Consider the following 19,307-nt stretch of genomic DNA (forward strand, 5'->3'; position numbering starts at 1 on the left):
AGTCTGTCCCTGATGCCCTTGCATTGTCATCGGGGTGGATTTGAAAATGAATTCAGTGTTTTAAACCTTTAATTATAGGACATTTCAAATATCTGCAAAAACAGAACAGCATTAAAAAATCCTAATAAAGATTGAATGTGTGATAGATAACTGCCTGTTCTTTCTGATTCAAATTCCAGGCTCCAGACCAGTTAATATATCATTAGAATTCTCCATATCCTGCCTCTAACTTGCCTTTCCAGCTTATCTTTGTTATAATCTCAGTATGCAGTTGTAGTTGATTATTTACTAGTAGGTTTTCTGAAAAAGATTTGGAAATTTTATACATCTTCTTGACATTGTGACTTTGCTCATAGTGCTCTCTCTACCTTAACTGCCCTGCTTTTCAGCTCTGTCTGTTGAAATTCTACACACACTCTAGGCTCAGTTTAAAAATCATCTCTACAGGAAGGATTTCCTGACACATTTCTACTCTGACTCCCCCACTTGTAGGTATAGTCTCAGCATTACCTACCCTCTCATATTTATTCAACAAATGTTTGAAAGTATAGTACGTTCTGAGTCATTACTGGATTCATCATGTGTGTTTCCCCTACTAAATTGAGACTCCATGATGTTAAGAACTATCTATCTTCATCTTTTAGTCTCCTCTTGTATCCAGTATCTTGCACATTATAGAAGCTTTGAAGTGAGTAGTGTCTCAACAGTGAACTTTTGTGGTTTTTTTTGTAAATAGGTTATTGCATAATAAAATTGTACATGTGAATACTTAGAACATTTTTTAAATTAAAAAAAAAAACATTTCTGACTGGGCGCTGTGGCTCATGCCTGTGATCCCAGCGCTTTGGGAGGCAGAGGTAGGTGGATCACATGTGGCTAGGAGTTCAAGACTAGCCTAACCAACATGGCGAAACCCTGTCTCTACTAAAAATACAAAAATTAGTGGGCATGGTGGTGCATGCCTGTAATCCCAGCTACTCGGGAGGCTGAGGCATGAGAATTGCCTGAGTGTGAGAGGCAGAGGTTTCAGTGAGCCAAGACTGTACCACTGCACTCCAGCCTGCATGACAGAGTGAGACTCTGTCTCAAAAAAAAAAAAAAAAAAAAGCAAAGTATATATATATTTCAAAGTTTAGAGCATATACCTAAGGACAAAGAAGATAATTAAATGATCTTAGAAACCAAGAAATAATGACAGACTAAAATTTTTTGGATATATTGATTTATTCTGTTCATTTGATTAACTCTATTCCCATTCCTCTCCCTTTTTCTCTCTTCTGTATTCCTTTTTCTCACATCAGAAACCACTGTCTTTTCACATTTTTGATAAACAGATTTATTATATATTTTTGTGTGACAAACTACCCCAAAATATTTATTTTCTCACATTTCCTGTGAGTCAGGAATTTGGGAGCAGCTTAGCTGGGTGATTCTGGCTCTGAGTTTCTCCTGAGGGTGCAACTAAGATGACAGCTGAGGCTGCAGTTACCTGACGGCTTGACTCAGCTGGAACATTTTCTTCCAAGATGGCTCATAGGGCTGCTTGAGTGTCCCCATGACATAAGAGCTGGCTTCCCCCAGAGTGAATGATCCAGGAGTAAACACGGTGAAAGTCACAGTGTCTTTTATGACTTAGCCCCAGAAATCTCACTTTGTAATTTCTGCAATGTCCTGATTATACAAGTCAACCATATTCAGTGTGGGAAGGCCAAGAGCATGAATGCAAGAGATGTGAGCCTCAAAGAATAAGAACAAATAGTTATTATTTATTAATGCTTATTTGTAAGACAATGTGTTAAGGTATTTTCATGCTGCATATATTTTACTCCTCAGAATTACTGTTTTATAAAAGAAATGAGGATTTTTACCTAAGTATCAGAGTAGGATTTGAATTCAAGCAATCTGACTTCAGAACCAGGCTCTTAAATGTTATGCCATTGTATCTCAATCTTTAGTATTCTTGGAACACAAAGAATATAGAAGCATACCACTAATTTTTGGTAAGTTAAAAAAAAAAAAGATTACATCTTAAGTAATAAAAACAAGCTGGGCTTAGTGGCTCATGCCTGTAATCCCAGCACTTTGGGAGGCCAAAGCAGGGAGGATGGCTTGAGGCCAGGAATTTGAAACCAGCCTGGGCAACATGACAGAACCCCATCTCTACAAAAATTTTATTAAAAATCAGCTGGGCATGGTTGTGAGCACCTGTAATACCAGTTACTTGGAAGGCTGAAGTGGGAGGATTGCTTGAGCCCAGGAGTTTGAAGTAACAGTGAGCTATGGTTGTGCCACTGCACCCCAGCCTGGGTGACACAGCAAAACCCCATTGGTCAATCAGTAAATAAATAGAATAAAAAATAAATAAAAATATAAAATAGTAATAATGAATAATTAGTACTTAAAATAATCATTATTCATAATAAACCAAATCTGTGAAACCGGTATTGTATACTAGGTTCCATGTAGGGCTCATGAGCTTGAACTGTATATATCAGGTTCCCCATTTAGTATGTTTCATTTCCTCTCAATTTCTACTACCTCCTATGCTAATTTAAAATTATAGTTTGCTGAATTGGTGGCAAGCAATGGCTTGCTCAGATAATACTGAATATTCAGATTGAACTTTACCTAGAAATTAAGGATAATTTCCTACCGATGGGTGTTTCTTTTACCCTCAGACTCTTTATGAGCTTTGTCCCTTTAAAATGCTAGCAGTCTGAATATTCCAAATTGAGGCATTGGCAAATTTAATACTAATCTGCTTCCTGGTTACTTCTAGTGGGAAAGTTAATTTCTTTTCTTTTTTTCTTTTTTTTTCTTTTTGATATTCAGAAGTCTTGCTCTTGTCACCCATGCTAGAGTGCAATGGAGTGATCACTGCAACCTCCGCCTCCTGGGTTCAAGTGATTCTTCTACCACAGCTTTCCTAGTAGCTTGAGATTACAGGCACCCGCCACCATGCCCAGCTAATTTTTGTATTTTTAGTAGAGACAGGGTTTCACCATGTTGGTCACGCTGATCTCAAACTCCTGACCTCAGGTGATCCACCCCCCGACCGCCCTCAGGAAAGTTATTTTCTTGATCAACCCTTATACACCATATTTGATACTTATTTAATTAATTAATTTATTTATTTATTTATTTTGAGATGGGAGTTTTTTTCTGTCACCCAGGCTGGAGTGCCGTAGCGCCATCTCGGCTCGCTGGCAACCTCTACCTCCCAGGTTCAAGCTCCTGCCTCAGCCTCCCGAATGGCTGGGATTACATGTGTGTAGCACCACGCCTGGCTAATTTTTTTTGTATTTTTAGTAGATACAGGGTTTCACCATGTTAGTCAGCCTGGTTTCAAACTCCTGGCCTCAAGTGATATCCCTGCCTTGGCCTCCCAAAGTTCTGGGATTACAGGCATGAGCCACCACGTCCAGCATTTTTGTTTGTTTGTTTTTGGAGACAGTTTGGCCTTGTCGCCCAGGCTGGTGTACAATGGCGCAATCTCAGCTCACTACAACCTCTGCCTCCTGGGTTCAAGCAATTCTCTTGCCTCAGCCTCCTGAGTAGATGGGATTATAGGCATGCACCACCATGCCTAGCTAATTTGGTATTTTAGGGGTTTCACCACGCTAGCCAGGCTGGTCTCAAACTGCTGACCTCAGATGACCCACCTGTCTCAGACTCCCCAAAGTGTTGGGATTGCAGGCGTGAGCCACCACTCCCGGCCCAGCCTTTTTAAAATTAAAAAATAAATTTATTGTATTGTGCCCTATATCTAGAACACTGCAGTAAAACAAGTATCACAATAAAGCAAGTCATACGAAGTTTTTGGTTTCCTAGTTCATATAAAAGTTATGTTTACACCATACTGTAGTTTGTTAAATGTGTAATAATAGTATTATGTCCAAAAACAACAATGTATATACCTTAATTTAAAAATACTTTATAGCTAAAAAATTTGAATGACCATCTGAGCTTTCAGCTAGCTGTAATCTTTTTGCTGGTAGAGGGTCTTGTCTTGATGTTGATGGCTGCTGAGTGATCATGTTGGTGATTGCTGAAGGTTGGGGTGGCTGTAGCAGTTTTAAAAATTAAGACAAAGTTTCTGTATTGATTAACTCTTCCTTTCATGAAAGATTTCTCTGTAGCATGCAGTGCCGTTGCATAACATTTTACCCACAGCAAAACTTCTTTCAAAATTTGAGCCAGTTCTCTTAAGCCCTGTTGCTTCTTTATCAATTAAGTTTATGTAATATTCTAAATCCTTTGTTGTCATTTAAACTGTGTTCACAGCATCTTCACCAGACCAGGAGTTGATTCCATATCAAGAAATCACTTTGTGTGTTTATCTGTAATAAGCACCTCCTCATCTGTGAAAGCTTGATCTTGAGATTGCAGCAATTCAGTCACAGCTTCTTATTCTACTAATTCTAGTTCTGGTTTTTTGTTTTTGTTTTTGCTGCAAAGTCTGGCTCTATTGCCCAGGCTGGAGTGCAGTGGCGCAATCTTGGCTCACTGCAGCCTTCACCTCCCGGGCTCAAGCCATCCTCCTGCCTCAGCTTCCCAAATAGCTGGAACTACAGCTGTGCGCCACCAAGCCCAGCTATTTTTTTGCATTTTTGGTAGAGACAGGGTTTTGCCATATTGGCCAGATCTGGTCTTGAACTTGTGAGCTCAAGTGATCTGCCCTCCTTGGCCTCCCAAAGTGTTGGGTTATAGGCGTGAGCCACCATACCACCCTAATTCTAGTTCTCTTGCTATTTCTACCACATCTGCTATTACTTTCTCCACTGAAATCTTGAACCATTCAAAGTCATCCATGATAATTAGCATCAACTTCTACTAAACTCCTGTTCGTGTTGATATTTAGACCTCCTTCCATGATTCACAAATGTTCTTAATGACATTTAGAATGGTGAAGCCTTTCCGAAGATTTGAATCTACTTTGCCCAGATCCATCCAAGGAATCACACTATCTGGCAGCTATAGCCTTATGAAATGTATTTCTAATATAATGAGACTTAAGGGCCGGGCGTGGTGGCTCATGCCTGTAATCCCAGCACTTTGGGAGGCCACGGTGAGTGGATCACCTGAGGTCGGAAGTTCGAGACCAGCGCAGTCAACATGGTGAAACCCCGTCTCTACTAAAAATATAAAAATTAGCCAGGTGTGGTGGTGCATGCCTGTAGTCCCAGCTACTTGGGAGGCTGAGGTACGAGAATCGCTTGAACCCAGAAGGTGGAGGTTGCAGTGAGCCAAGATGGTGCCACTGCACGTCAGCCTGGGTGATAGAGTAAGACTCCATCTCAAAAATAGTAATAATAAGACTTTAAAGTTGAAATTACTCCTGGATCCATGGGGCTGCAGAATAAATGCTGTGTTAGCAGGCATGAAAACAGCATTAATCTCCTTGTATGTGTCCATTAGAGCTCTTGGGTGACCAGGTGCATTATTAAAGAGCAGTAATATTTTGAAAAGAATCTTTTTATCTGAGCATAGGTCTCAGTAGTGAGCTTAAACAGTGAGCTAAATATTTTAAATTCAGGTCTTAACAGTGAGCTGAATATTTTAAATTCAGCATACTCTGCTGTAAACAGATGTGCTATCATCCAGGCTTTGTTGTTTCATTTATAGAACACAGGCAGAGTAGATTTAGCATAATTTTAAAGGGTCTAGGTATTTTGGAATGGTCAGTGAGCATTGGCTTCAACTTAAAAGTTTCCAACTGCATTAGCCCCTAACAAGAGAGTCAAACTGTTCTTTGAAGCTTTGAATCGAGGCATTGACTTTTCCTCTCTAGCTCTGAAAGTCCTAGATGGCATCTTCTTTCAATAGAACGCTTTTTGGTCTACATTGAAAATCTGTCATTTAGTGTAGCCACTTCCATCAGCTTTCTTAGCTAGATCTTCTGTATAACTTGATGCAATTTTTATATAAGCACTTGCTGATTCACTTTGTAATTTTTTCATATGATGGTGGCTTGACTTTTCTGCAGCTTCCTCACCTCTTTCAGCCTTCGTAGAATGGAACGGAGTTAGGGTCTTGCTGTGGATTAGACTTTGGTTTAATGAAATGTTGTGACTGGTTTGATCTTTTATCTAGGTGAAAACTTTTCTCCATATCCCAGTAGTAAGGCTGTTTTGCTTCCTTAACATTTTTGTGTTCCCTGGAGTAGCATTCTAAATTTCCTTCAACAACTTTTCCTTTATAGTCACATCTTGGCTAACTGGCACTAAAGGCCTAGCTTTTGGTCTGTCTTGGCTTTTGACATACCTTCCTCACTAAGCTCAATCATTTCTAGCTTTTGATTTTAAGCGAGAAATGTATGCCTCTTCCTCTCACCTGAACAATTATTAGACACCATTGTTGAGTTATTAATTGGCCAAATTTTAATATCATTGTGTCTCAGGGAAGAGGGAGGCTCAAGGAGAGGGAGAGACAGGGAACAGCTGGTCAGTGGACCAGCCAGAACACAAACACTTAACCAGTTTAGTTGACTGTCATATACAGGTGTGGGCCTTGGCTCCTCAAAACAATTACAGCAGTAACGTCAGAGATCACCAATCATAGATCACCATACCAGATATAATAATAATGAAAACATTTTAAGAATTACAAACATGTGGCCGGGCGCGGTGGCTCAAGCCTGTAATCCCAGCACTTTGGGAGGCCGAGACGGGCGGATCATGAGGTCAGGAGATCGAGACCACCCTGGCTAACACGGTGAAACCCTGTCTCTACTAAAAAATACAAAAAACTAGCCGGGCGAGGTGGCGGGCGCCTGTAGTCCCAGCTACTCGGGAGGCTGAGGCAGGAGAATGGCGTGAACCCGGGCAGTGGAGCTTGCAGTGAGCTGAGATCCGGCCACTGCAGTCCAGCCTGGGCCATAGAGCAAGACTCCGTCTCAAAAAAAAAAAAAAAAAAAAAAAGAATTAGAAACATATGACACAGAGACAACTTTTGCATGCTATTGGAAAAATGGCGCTAATAGCCTTCCTGGGCGCAGGATTGCCACAAACCTTCAATTTGTAAAAAGTAATAATGTAAATCACAATAAAATGAGGTGTGCTCTTGTGTTCTTGCTATTTAAGATTTTCGTTGTTTGTCCTGATATGGATATCACTTAAGCAGTGGTCTAGAAATTATATATGATCATTTAAGATATTTTCAGTTTTTTGAAATGTAAATTGTTTTTCCTGCAATAGCCAGTTTATATTAAGATGGAAAATTCAATATATTCAATAATGTTTTCTTTCTGTGGAAAAAACATAACGACCATTCTGACCACATTGAGTGTGGGAAGTGTATTTTTGATTGCCAATTACATACTGAGGTTTAAAGCAACATGAAGATTAGGCAATCATTTGCAACCTCTTCTATAACTTTGTATCTACACAGGTAAAGTTCTGATTCCAGCTCATCTTTTCCAATGATATTGTGGTTCAGTTTATGTTATAGTTTCACTCTACTAGAAGTAACTTTTCTTTCAGTTTTGATGTAATAAACCGGAAGTCGTTGTTCATGTCTTTCTCAAATAGATTGTCTATAGACAGCTGATTGATTTTTTTTTTTTTACATTTGTGTTTTGTTCCAACTGTAAAGCAAAAATACCCGTTACCATGTTACAGTGTTAACTCTTCTACATTGCATGCTATCAGCAGTATAAAATAGCCGGCCACATCGTATGTTAACAGAATTTTGTGCCTTCTGCTTCCTCGTCAAACGTATCATGAACTTTGTGGATTTTTTTTTTTTTTTTTTTGAGACAGAGTCTCGCTCTGTCACCCAGGATGGAGTGCAGTGGTCGGATCTCAGCTCACTGCAAGCTCCACCTTCCGGGTTTACGCCATTCTCCTGCCTCAGCCTCCCGAGTAGCTGGGACTACAGGCGCCCGCCACCTCGCCCGGCTAGTTTTTTGTATTTTTTAGTAGAGACGGGGTTTCACCGTGTTAGCCAGGATGGTCTCGATCTTCTGACCTCGTGATCCACCTGTCTCGGCCTTCCAAAGTGCTGGGATTACAAGCTTGAGCCACCACGCCCGGCCGAACTTTGTGAATTTTTAAAAAATCTTCATTATGTGTTTTATATTGTAAGTGCAACTATAAATGATGCTTTTGTAGTTTTAACCTTTATTTGTGAAATAATTCATCAGTTTACATAGAAGAGCATATTTTGTCCTTGTTTTATAAAACATACTGAGGTTTGGCATTACTTTGTTTGGCAGAGAGGTACTTTGTGTTGAAAATTATTCAAAACCTTTGATGTTTCATGCCACTATTTGAAGTAAGATTACACTAGATAACACTGGCCACTAGAAGCAAAAGGATGTTAAAGAACATCCTTTTGTTTGTAAAACAAGCAAAATGCAAAATGTAAAAAACTGTTAAAAAACAATTTTCAGATACTTGGTTGTACACTTCTCATTCACACTTTTCTAGGTACTTGGCATAAACATCAGTTATAAATTCGTTTACCCAGTTCATACTGATTGACATTCTACATTCCATTGAAGCCTTGTTTATTGTTTGCTTTCACATCATTATTTTGAATTCTGGCATCTATTAATTATTTTCATCTCTGCTTTTATGAGTTAAAACAATTTTTATGAGTTTGGATTATTTATTACATAAGAACAGCAGGGTTTCTGTGAAAAATCATAATTACCTTTTAAATTTATGATTATACCAGGCTCCCTGTAGAGCTTACAATAGACTGACAGAACCCACCCACTGTTGGTATAGAGACTGTGATTTGAGAATACTGCAGTAAGCTGTTCCAGGAGCAGTTATTCAAAGAGCTACAGATCTGATCATTACGTAAGAAGTAACAGCTCTAGCTGGTAGAAGGCAGTGGAGACATAAGATGAAAGGGGCAATAATACTGCCTATGACTCTTAAAACCAGTGTCTTACCAGCACCAGGGCAGGAAGTAGAGGGAAAGCAGTAGGGGAAGTAGTAAGGAAAGAGCACAGAGTAAACTGTGTAACAGAAATAAGTACACATTAAAATGAACATCACAAAGAAGTGGAAAACCAACTGGCACAGTTGTATTAGAATGATAAGTAAAGGGCAAATCAAGTATTATTTTTAAGTAACCTCAAACAAAGGACAGCTTGTCCCACTCTGAATGTGCTGTAACCGAACGGATGATTTGTTGCAGTCCAGTGTGAGTTAACTGAGTGCCATAACTTCTATGTAATATATAAAGATTCAGTTGGCCAGAGCTGGGTGTATCAAAGAAGCCATCCTCCCATTATGGGCACCAGATTTTCTGTAGTGAAGAATGGCATCTCAATACTTTTTTATTTTTATTTTTTTGAGACAGAGTCTCGCCGTGTCACCCAGGCTGGAGTGCATTGGTGCAATCTCAGCTTACTGCAACCTCCGTCTCTTGGATTCAAGCGATTCTCATGCCTCAGCCTCCTGAGTAGCTGGGATTATGGGCACGCACCACCACATCCAGCTAATTTTTGTGTTTTAGTAGAGATGGGGTTTAGCCATGTTGACCAGGCTGGTCTCAAACTCTTGGCCTCAAGTAATCCACCTGCCTCAGCCTCCCAAAGTGCTGAGATTACAGGCGTGAGCCACCTGTGCCTGGCCTCAATACTTGAAATATTATAGTACAAATACATATATTAGTTATCTACTGCTGCATAACAAATTACCCTGAATGTAGCTACTTACAGACATTTATGTCTCACATATTTCTATGGATAAGGAATCTGGGTACTGCTCAGCTAGGTCCTCTGATTCAGGATCTTCCAATACAAGGCTGCAGTCAGCATTGTGGCCAGGGCTGCAGCTCTCTCAAGCATCCAGACAGGAGGAATTACTCACTTCCAGGCTTATTCAGGTGGCCGTTGACCTCAGTTCCTTGCTGGCAGTTGGACCTAGGACATTAGTTCCTGATGACCTGTTGACCAGAGGCTTCCCTCAGTTCTTTGACACATGGGCCACTCTGTTAGGGGAGATCACAACAAGGGAAGAGAGTGAGGATGGAAGCTAGAGTGTTTTAGTAAGCTAATTTTGGAAATGACATCCAGTCAGTTTTTGCTGTATTCTGTTTATTAGAAGCATCTCACTAGGTCCAGCCCACACGTAGGGAAGGGGGTTGGATAAGGGCATGAATACCAGGAGGCAGGGATTACTGGTGGCCATTTTAGAAGGCTGCCTGCCACAGCCAGGCCTGGTGGCTCATGCCTGTAATCCCAGCACTTTGGGAGGCCGAGGCGGGCAGATCATGAAATCAGGAGATGGAGACTATCCTGGCTAACACAGTGAAATCCCGTCTCTACTAAAAACACAACAAAATTTGCTGGGCGCGGTGGCGGGCGCCTATAGTCCCAGCTACTCAGGAGGCTGAGGCAGGAGAATGGCATGAACCGAGATTGCACCACTGCACTCCAGCCTGGGCGACAGAGTGAGACTCCGTTTCAGAAAAAAAGAAGGCTGCCTGCCATAATAAACATTTTCATGAGTGAGTAAATGAATGAAGCAAAGGAAGGAAACTTAGGAAAAATACTTTGTACTAGTAAGTCCTCCAGAATTATAGGTTGCAGAAATGGAAGCTGAATCGTAAAAGAAAAAGTTAATACCTAGAAAAGACTTACTTTAGCTAAAACTAGGCATGGCTTATTAGTGAGTATACTATCTGTCCATCCATGTTGTAAAGAACTATTTGGAAAATTGTTTTCTGTGAACTCTAAATCAAATAACATCTTTTAATACTACTGATTTCTTTTTTCTTTTCTTTTTTTTTTTTTTTGTTTTGTTTTGTTTTGTTTTTTATTTTTTGTTTTTTAGATAGGGTCTCACTTCATTGCCAAGGCTGGAGTGCAGTGGTGCAATCATGCTCACTGTAGCCTCAACCTCCTGGGCTCAAGCGATTCTCCCACCTCAGCCTCCCAAGTAGCTGGGACTGCAGGCACGGGCCACCACATCTGGCTCACTTTTATATTTTTTGTAGAGATGGGGTTTCACCATGTTACCTAGGCTGGTCTCAAACTCCTGAGCTCAAATGATCTGCCCACCTCAATTTCTGTATTTAGAAAACGTAGACCTTCAGATTTGATGTTTCAGTCACTGGTTCCCAACTCTCATTGCACATTAATATTATTATTTTGAGATGGAATCTCACTGTGTTGCTGAGGCTGCAGTGCAGTGGTGCCATCTCGGCTCACTAAAACCTCTGTCTCCTGGGTTCAAGCGATTCTCCTGCCTCAGCCTCCTTAGTAGCTGAGATTACCAGCTCACGCCACCACGCTCTGCTAATTTTTGTACTTTTAGTAGAGACAGGGTTTCACCACGTTGGCCAGGCTGATCTCGAACTCCTGACGTCAGGTGATTTAGCCGCTGTGGCCTCCCAGAGTGCGGGGCTTACAGGTGTCAGCCAACGCGCCCGGCCTCACTGCACATTAGAATCACCTTGGATTCACAACCAGACCAAAAAGAGGATACTGGGCTCTATCCCAGTCTACGTAAATCAAGTTCCTAAAGGTGGAGCCCAGACAAGTGTATTTTTTCTTTCTTTGGAAAGAGAGAGGGTCTCACTTTGTTTCACAGGCTAGAGTGCAGAGGCAGAATCATAGCTCAGTATAACCTCAAACACCTGGCCTCAAGCCATCCTCCCACCTCAGCCTTCTGAGTACGTAAGACTACAGGTGCGCACCACCACACCTGGCTAAAGGGGTATTTTTTTTTTAAAGCTCCTCAGATGATTCCAGTATGTTGCCAGGGTGTTAGACACCTCTGATTTAAGTGGTTCTTAATAAAAGATTAGAATTATGTACCCTGTCTCCGGTTTAGTACAAATTGAAAGGGAAAATAATTTTATAAGCAAGTTTTCTTCATTTAGCATATATTTAGTATCCAGTATGCACATAACACTTTGAGGGTGAAAAAGAAATGTAAGTAGTTTGAAAGTGGTGCTGACACATTGGACAGAAGATTTTTTTTTTTAATTTTAAAAAATAATGGAAATGGGAGCGAACTGTAATTGATACAGTTATATATGTATTTACAATGATTATTTGCCATTGTCTACATAGGCTGTAGTGTTTTAGAGATGGGAGAGATGACTATAATACTAGAGTAGATAAGGTTATTTGGAAAAGATGGAATCTGCAGTGGATTAGGAAAGCAAAGGTGAAATGTAATAATTTGCTTCACCTGGCAGATCCTGATTTAATCCTGTTTTATAGGCCATTAATTGCACAATAGGAGCAGCCAAGGAGATTTGAAAAATAACCTGTACCAGGCTTCATTCCTGGAGATTTTTTGTCCAATTGGTCTGGGTGGGGGCCCAATTATAGTAATTTTAAAAGGACTCCTTGTGATGCTAATGTGCAGCCAGGGTTGAAAACAAGTGCGATAGGATCACAGATCCCTGGAAATTTTTTAGTAGGATGGCTTAACATTCATTCATTAAAAAAATTAAATATTTATTTTTATTTATTGATACGTAATAGATGTACATATTTTTGGACATTAAGTATTTTTATGCCGTAGGCACAGGAGAAACAGCAGTGAACAAAATAGAAGAGAAAAAATTCCCTGTTTACAATTGGGGGGTGGTAGGGAGCTTATATTCTATTCTGGTAAAAGAAAACAGATAATAAACTGTTAATAATAATATGTAATGTAGTAGGTAGAGATAAGTGCTTTGAAGAAAATAAAGCAAAGTAAGGAGGATAGAGTAGGGAGTGAAGTTGGAGAGTAGAGTGCTATTTTGTGTCAGGTTAAGAAAGACTTCTCCTACAATTATGATCTGGCATTCGTATGCAGTAAAAAAGAAAAAAAAGTAAAAAGGAAGGCTTCTCTGACATTTGACATTTGAACAGAGACCCGGAAGAAGTGAGGTTAGTGGGCAGAGGAACAGCAGGGGAAACCCTTGGGCAGAAGTAGAAAGGTGTTGATGCAGCATGCTATGGACTCCATTGTTTCTTTCCAAAATTCACATACTGAATGAAGCCCTCACCCCCAATGTGACTGTATTTGGAGATAAGGCTTGTAGGAGGCAATTATGAGCAAATGAAGTCATAAAAGCGGAGTCCTAATCCAGTAGGATTGGTGGCCTTGTAAGAAGAGGGAGAGGTTTGTCTGTCTCTCCCTGTGTGTGCACTGAGGAAAGGCCATCTGTAAGCCAGAAGGAAATGTAAGTAGAAGAGAGTCCTGAGTAGAAGCTGAACCCTACCCGGACCTTGGTCTTGCACTTTCCAGCCTCCAGAACTGTGGGAAAATAAATACCTGTTGTTTAAGCTACCCAGTCTATCGTATTTTGTTATGACAACCCAAGCGGACTAAGACACTGGAATAATGGGTTCCATATAGAAGAGTATAGAAGATCAGATAGGAAGAGTCTAAATCACGTAGAGACTTGTGGACTAGAGCAAGAATTTTGGATTTTGTTGATTGCCATATACTCTGGTTGCCAATGTGTAACAAAGAAGGGGATTGGTTGGGTGGAGAGGAGGAGCCCATTGGGTGGTTTTAAGCAGAGGAATAATGTAATTTGATTTACATTTGGAAGGATCACAGTGACTGCTTTGTGGGAGAGTGGCCTGTAGCAGAGCAATTGAGGGATGTTATTTATTTTTTGAGACAGAGTTTTGCTCTTGTTGCCCAGGCTGGAGTGCAATGGCGTGATCTCGGTTCACTGCAACCTCTGCCTCCTGGGTTCAATTCCCCTGCCTCAGTCTCCCGAGTAGCTGGGATTACAGGCACCCGCCACCACGCCCAGCTAAATTTTTTTTGTATAAAAATACAAAAGTAGAGACGGGGGTTTCGCCATATTGGCCAGACTGGTCTTGAACTCCTAACCTCAGGTGATCCTCCCACCTCAGCCTCCCAAAGTGCTGGGATTACAGGCATGAGCCACCACACCTGGCCAGGATGTTATGAAGATGTTACAAGGGTGGTATCAGTGGAGGTGGTAAGAAAGTATTCAATTTTAAACTTATTTTGAAGGTGGGGATGGAAAGAATTTGATGGTGAATTAGATGTGGGTATGAGAGGAAAAACGGAATAAATACTGCTTCTAAGTGTTTGGTCTAAGCAACTGGAAGAATGAAGTGCTATTTACTGAGATAAAAAGATTGTTGAAGAATGGAAGAGTGGGAGAAGGGAGAAATCAAGAGTATATTGTTGGCTGGGCATGGTGGCTTATGCCTGTAATCTCAGCACTTTGGGAGGCCGAGGCAGGAGGATCACTTGAGGCCAGAAGTTTGAGACCAGTCTGGCCAACATGGTGAAACCCCATCTCTACTTAAAATACAAAAATTAGCCGGCGTGATGGTACACTTCTGTAGTCCCAGCTACTCGTAGACATCCAGGTGGATTTTTTTCTTTTTTTTTTGGACACAGAGTCACACTCTGTCACTTGCAACCTCTGCCTTCTGGGTTCAAGTGATTCTCCTGCCTCAGCCTCCCAAGTAACTGGGATTACAGGCGTGCACCACCACATTTGGCTAATTTTGTATTTTTAGTAGAGACGGAATTTTGCCATGTTGGCCAGGCTGGTCTTGAACTGCTGACCTCAAGTGATCCACCCACCTTGGCCTCCCAGAGTGCTGGGATTACAGGTGTGAGCCACCAAGCCTAGCCCCAAGGTAGATATGTTAAGTAGGCAGTTGGTTATTTAAGTTTGGAGTTTATGGGAGACATTGGGGCTGATAAAATTTTAGTATCAGTGTATAGATCAATTGTTTTCAACCTTGAATACACATCCGCTTGGGAACTTTCAAAAAATTTGAGCCTATGGATCCTCATTTAAGTGGGACGTTGGTATTCCTGTTTTAATTTTTTGTTTTGTTTTGTTTTTTGAGACAGAGTCTTGCTCTGTCGCCAGGCTGGAGTGTAGTGGTGCAATCTTGGCTCACTGCAACCTCTGCTTCCTGGGTTCAAGCAATTCTCCTGTCTCAGCCTCCTGAGTAGCTGGAATTACAAAATGCGCCACCACACCTGGCTAATTTTGTATTTTTAGTAGAGACGGTATTTCACCATGTTGGCCAGGATGGTCTTAGTCTTTTACCTCATGATCCACCCACCTCAGCCTCCCATAGTGCTGGGGTTAACAGGCATGAGCCACTAGCCTCCCGTTTTAATTTGATTAGTGGTTAGGTTAAAAAAATTTAGACAGCTTTTTTTTTTTGAGGTATAATTGATATACAATGAACCACACATAAAACATGCAGTTTGTTAAGTTTTGACATATGAATATACCTGTGAAACTATCACCACAATCAAGAAAGCAGACATACATCCATTATTTTCCCGAGTTTCTTTGTGCCCGTTTTTAATTCCTCCCTCCTGTACCTACGCCTGTCCCATCTCTGGTCACTAGGCAATCACTGATCTGCTTTCTGTCACTATAAATTAGTTTGCATTTTCTAGAAATTTACATAAATGAAATCATGCAGTGTGTATTTTTTTTTTTTGTCCAATCTCGTTCACTCAGCATAATTCCTCTGAAGTGTCGGTAGTTCATTTCTTTGTGTTGTTCAGTAGTATTCCATTGTATGGATGTACCACAGTATCCATTCACCTGTTGATGAACATTTGGGTTTTTTTCAGTTTCGGGCCATTACGAATGAAGTTGCTGTGAACATCTGTGTACAAGTTTTTGTATGGACATATATTTCCTTCTCTGAGTACATAATCTTGAAATGGAAATGCCTGGATGTTATGGATGACATTGTTTTCATATGTTTCAATATGAGGGGTTTATGTATGCCTTTGAGGAAAATCTTGATGCATAGAAAATATTATTCAGGGACTACTTTCATTATTAAAATTAATGTTCATTACTTTCAATGTCATAATCTAGTTTTTCCTTAAATGTTATTTTTACAAATATTATTCTATTTATAAAATTTAGCAAAAGTTAACTTTTGTTTTCTAGGCATAGGTATTTTTAAAACACCATTGCAAATGAAATCCAATGTGGAGCCACGGTTGAAAACCATTGTACAGATGATACTTAAAACTGAGGACTGAATGAGGTCACCAAGAGGAGTACTTTTAGCATGCATAAAAAAATCACCCTAGTTCTAGGGCAAGGCCTGAGAATTTGCATTTTTAAGGGGTACCTGGTATTGCTACTCTTCATTCGTTGACTACACTTTGAGTAGCACTGGTCTGGAGGGTTAGCTTAGATAAGAGGTATCTAAAGACTCAGTCCTGAGGCACTCTGAAGTTTAGAAATTTGGGAGACTGGAAGGGAATCAGTAAATGAAGCTGTGAAAGAGTAGCCAGTGACGCAGGAGAGAAATGTGAAGAGTGTGGTGTCCTAGAGGCTGAGTGAAAAAAGTTTTTCAGGAAGGGAAGGAGTGATAAACTCAGTGAAATGTTGCTGGAAAAGGCTGGGATGACTACAGTTGACTGTTGGTAAAGTGATTGTCAGTGACCTTGAAATAAATAATTTTGCTAGAGTGGAAGGACAAGAGCCTGACTAAGGTGAGCCTGAGAGAGAGTGGGAAAAGTATAGAGTGAATATAGACACATTTTTTGAGGTGTCATGGAAAAGAAAACAGAAATGGGGCAGTGGCTAGACAAGGATGTGGACTCAGGAAAGAGTTTTTTTGTTTGCTTTTTTCCTTTTTGAGGTATGAATTATCATAATATGTTTGTATGCTGACAGGAATAACCCAGTAGAGAAGGAAATATTGTTTAAGCAGGAAACAAAGGAGGTCAGTAGCAGGAGTGTGTCCTGGAGAAAGGGATCCAGTCAGCAGAGAGATGGATAGTTTAAATAAGAGTAAGGGTAGTAGGGAAGTCAGACTGTGTCGGTACAGATGGAAGGTTGTGGACATTCTAATCAAATAGCTTCTTTTTTCTCTGTGAGATAAGAACTAAGGTCACCCCTTGATAAAGCAGCATATGATAAAAGCAAGTTTTGTTCAGTGCTCTGTTCCCAGTACTTAGAACAGTAATTGGAATATTTAATGGAACATAGTAAATGCTTAATAAATATTTGTTAAATAAATTAATGGAAGCAAGAGTAATCTTGGGTTGGAAAGGAGAAGGTGCTGTAGAAGTCTCCTGTTGGGTTAAGCTAGAGTAGTATTAGTGGGTATGATAAAGAGGAACGGTTGGAATAATATGAAAGAAAAATGGAAAGGACTTAAATGTTTAGTTGGTTAAGAGGAAGGGAAAGTTGAGAGTGACCTATTTGTAGTCTTGAAGATCGTCCTTAGTCTTTCAAATTAAGTGAAAAGCAAATGCCAAACTGTGATGTCATTTAATGATTTGAGAGGCTTTGCTGAAAACTTTAACCTAGGTTTTATAGAAATGATGTAAGTAATCTGTTTTGTCTGTGCTTACCAAGGACTATCTTAGTATTTGCCAAGGAATCAAGTCTTCCTGCCACCACCTTCCAGGAGTTCGGGGAAAATTGTGTTCTGGTCTGCTGCATAAGTGTTTGCTGTTGAAAATTAAATACATATAGACCTTGGAGCCTGGTTCGTGACTATAGTCTTAGCTGCTTAACAGGCTGAGATAGAAAGATCTCTTGAGCCCAGGAGTTTGAGGCTGCAGTGACTATGACTGCCATTGCACTGCAGTCTGGGTAATAGAGCGAGACCCCATCTCTAGTATTTAGAAGAATTTTTATTCCAGAGTCTCTCTCTCTTTACCTCTCTCTTATATCCATTTGCAGTTACTCCCCATTTCATTCCTTAATTTTCTAACCCTGAGCAACCACAGGTTTACTTCCTGTTTCTATGAATTTGCCTATTTTAGACATTTTATATAAACAGAACCATGCGAGAATACGTGGTCTTTCATGACTGGTGTCTTTCACTTAGGATAATGCCATAGGCTCATCCATGTTGTAGTATCTGTCAATATTTCATTCCTTCTTATGGAGGAATAATATTTCATTTTACGAATGTACACCATATTTGATTTATCCATTCATCAGTTAGTAAACATTTGGGTTGCTTCCACTTTGGGGCTATTAAGGATAATGCTTTCTGTGAACATTCATGTACACATTTTTGTGTGAACATATGTTTTCATTTCTCTTGGGTATGTGCTTGATTAATTCACTCCTGTGCAGACTTCAGAATAGCACTTCTGCTATCTCTGGGCTTCTATATTTTTCAAAGCTTTTAAATATGTTACCAATTAGGAATGTTGTAGCCCCTGTCCTAGTCGCTTAAAAAAATATTCAGGTCTCATGTTGGCTTACATAAAATTGTATGACATCTAAATTAATCCACCACTGTATCACACATGCCTCAGTTGAAGCATATTTAAGAAGGCTCTAGCCCATCTGCTGTCATCGTGGCTTAGTAGCCATGTAGATGGATGGATATAAGAGATTTCAAATTATAATAATTTATCATTTTGCCTTCTGTCCTTCATTATGATAAAAATGTAAGTGCTTACTAACTACTGTTAATAATGCAACTTTAACTCAAAATTCCTTGTATCTTTCTTTCAAGCTTCTAAATTATTTTAATTGAAGAGCTTCCCAAGATTCAAGGTGAATTTAAAGTTAAAAGATTGTCATTTGTAAGTACTTAACTGTGTGTATAAGGATTTTCTCAGCATTGTACAACTAAATCACATATAGAAAGAGCATAGAGCACTGGAAGAATAAAAAACAGAGATAGCATTAACATTGGAAATGTAGTTAGAGGCTGGTTTGTTAAGGAGCCTAAATACTTGTCTTTAAATTCTTTTTTTGTTTGAGACAGGGTCTCCCTCTGTGGAGGGTCATGGCTTACTGCAGCCTTGACCTCCAAGGTTCAGGTGATCCTCTCATCTCAGCCTCCTGGGTAGCTGGGACTACAGGCATGCACCACTACACCTGGCTAATTTTTTTTTTTTCTGTAGGGATGGGGTTTCATCCTGTTGCCTAGCCTGGTCTTGAACTCCTGAGCTCAAATAATCCATCCACCTCAGTTTTCCAAAGTGTTAGCATTACAGGTGTGAGCTGCCATGCCCAGCCAGGTGTGAGATTTTTGTAATGAGAAAATGATCAGGAGTTATATACCCAGTTCTGGCCCTTTTGTTTGTAGTCTGTAAGAATCACAGGCAAGTGCTTAGTTGATTTTATTTTCAAAAGTAATTTTACAGGTAACATATTTCCCTCTTTTTTTTTTTTTTTTTTTTTTTTTTAAAGAGATGGGGTCATACCACGTTGCCCAGGCTGAAATGCCGGTGGCTGGCAGGTATGATCACAGTGCCCTGCAGCCCCTCTAACTCCTGGCCTCAAGTGATCCTCCTGCCTCAGCCTCCTGAGTGACTGGGGCTACAGGCATGCACCACTATGCCCAGATAGTACATTATCTACTTTAAAATATTAGAATATTA

General features: G+C 40.1%; 1 protein-coding gene across 10 annotated transcripts in view; it reads left to right on the plus strand.

The window, feature by feature from the left end:
- YAF2 (YY1 associated factor 2) overlaps positions 1-19,307 on the plus strand; it is a 79,780-nt gene that overhangs the window by 46,019 nt on the left and 14,454 nt on the right. The window contains exon 8 of one of the 10 annotated variants that reach the window (XR_004059698.1): positions 18,434-18,503. The exons of the other annotated variants lie outside the window; for them this stretch is intronic. The gene's annotated coding sequence lies outside the window, so the exon portion shown is untranslated. The remainder of the gene's footprint in view (positions 1-18,433; positions 18,504-19,307) is intronic. 10 annotated transcript variants of the gene reach the window in all.

The sequence above is a fragment of the Rhinopithecus roxellana genome, chromosome 10, assembly GCF_007565055.1.
Source record: "Rhinopithecus roxellana isolate Shanxi Qingling chromosome 10, ASM756505v1, whole genome shotgun sequence".
NCBI lineage: Eukaryota > Metazoa > Chordata > Mammalia > Primates > Cercopithecidae > Rhinopithecus > Rhinopithecus roxellana.